Genomic DNA, 2,015 nt, shown 5'->3' with positions numbered 1-2,015 from the left:
GCTACCCACAGGAGATCATCTGTATCTTTAAGGGGCAAGCTTTCTTCCTTTGTATGATTTAAAATTTTGTAATTTAGTTTTATTTTGGAGTAGAGTTGATTTACAATGTTGTGTTCATTTCAGATGTATAGCGAAGTGATTCAGTTACACACGCATTCATTCTTTTTCAGGTTCTTTTCCTGTATAGGTTACTACAGAATATTGAGTAGAGTTCCCTGTGCTACACAGTAGGCCCTGTAGATTATCTATTTTGTTTTTTATTTTATTTTATTTATTTTTTTTTTTGAAATGACAAGTTATTTAATTAGGTTCTTTGCAAGAAGTTCAGAAGTACTTTGTGAGGATAAATTCCATTTGTGAGAGCAAACACAGAGCGGAGGTAGCTCTGGAGCTGAGGGACAGCTTTGATTCTTCACAGAATTTGCAAGTCCACAGCTTTCTGGTCAACCTTGCGCTGCTCTGTGATCTCGTATTTCTCTCTCTCTGTGTCGAAGATCTCACCCTCCTGGTGTCTGGGTTTACGCAGCTTCTTCTTCTTGAAGTAAGTGTCAGTGAGATATTCTGGAATTTTCACACCACTGATATCAAGTTTGGTGGAGGTGGCAATGACACATTTCTGGTGTGTTCTATGCAGAGGAACTTGATTGAGGGATAGAGGCCCAGTCACAAGTAGCAAGCCACTGCCCAGCTGCTTCAGGAAAACGACCCTCTTGCCTCTGTGGCGCCCAGTGAGGATGATCAGAATGGTCCCAGGAGTGATGCTGGCACGCAGCTTCCTCACATGCTTACTGAAGGGTTTTTTGCCATGACTCAACAGTTTCCGAGGCACATCTTCCATAGGGTAATACCTAGGCATTTTGTGAAGTTTGACCACTCGGGTACCACCATTCTTGTCGCCACCAACTGGTTTTGTGACAGTAGCAAGAGCACGAACCTTCTTTTTCTTTTCGTCCTTGGATTTAGGTGCTGAATATTTTCTCTTGTACAAGGCCTTTCTGGAGTACATGGCTGATCGGGAATATCTGCCAATTCCTCTGACCAGGACAGGATTTCGGCTGCAGTGGGGCTTCCCCTTCTTAACCTTCTTCACCTTTTCCACCTTTTTAGCCTTCTTGCCAGCATCAGCCTTCTTGGCTTCAGGTTTTTTCTCCTTAGTATCTGGCTTCTCAGCCTTTTCACCTGCCATCTTGCAAGATGGGAAAGAGCTATTTTGTTTTTTAGATATGTATTTATTTGGCTGCATTGGGCCTTAGTTACTGCACTCAGATCTTCATTGTCATGTGGGATCATTGTGGTGTGCAGGCTTAGCTGTGCCACAGGATGTGGGATCTTAGTTCCCTGATCAGGGATTGAACCCATGTCCCCTGCATTGCAAGGCAGATTCTTAATCATGAGACCACCAGGGAAGTCCTTAGAATATCTGTTTCATATATAATAGTTGAGTATGTGAATTCCAAGCTATTAATATTCCTTCCCCCTTTGTATGATTGATTGCAGTTATTTTCTGAAATACAAATGATTATCACATGTCTTTGTGTGGGGCTCTGTAAACCTCTCCTTTGAAATCCTTTAAATGGCAACGTAGACATTTGATATTCTGTGCTTAACCTTCTTCTGCAGCCTCTTCCCCTCCAATCTGTAATGCACATGCCATCCTCCAGCCAAATCAAACCTCTCACCAGCCCTGGGCGTGACTTAGACATGTACAAAGGATCCTTTCCCTGAAGTCATCCACTTGGGCTGGTTAGGATTGCACTGAGCTGCAAGTAGAGGGTACTGGAGTAGATGAGGCTTAAGTCTAGAGGACCTTACACTTCTCACATGATGAGAAAACAGGCTGTTGCCAGACCTTGTTTCAGCGATGCTGTCAGAGTTCCAAGTCCCTCCTCCCTTTCCACGCTGCCATGCTTAACTTGTCCTCCTGCTAAGGTGGAGCTAAGCCTGCACACCACAATGATCCCACGTGACAATGAGTCTGTGATGGTCAAAAGATGACTATAGTAACTTAAGGCATC

At 43.6% G+C, this 2,015-nt stretch overlaps 1 pseudogene; it reads right to left on the bottom strand.

The window, feature by feature from the left end:
* Positions 1-412: 412 nt before the first annotated feature.
* On the bottom strand, positions 413-1,186 carry LOC138081407 (large ribosomal subunit protein eL6 pseudogene; annotated as a pseudogene).
* Positions 1,187-2,015: the final 829 nt, after the last annotated feature.

Source organism: Capricornis sumatraensis, chromosome 6 (assembly GCF_032405125.1).
Source record: "Capricornis sumatraensis isolate serow.1 chromosome 6, serow.2, whole genome shotgun sequence".
In the NCBI taxonomy this organism is placed as follows: domain Eukaryota; kingdom Metazoa; phylum Chordata; class Mammalia; order Artiodactyla; family Bovidae; genus Capricornis; species Capricornis sumatraensis.
The sequence above is the reverse complement of the archived record's forward strand: the minus strand, read 5'-3'. Positions and strand labels throughout refer to the sequence as shown.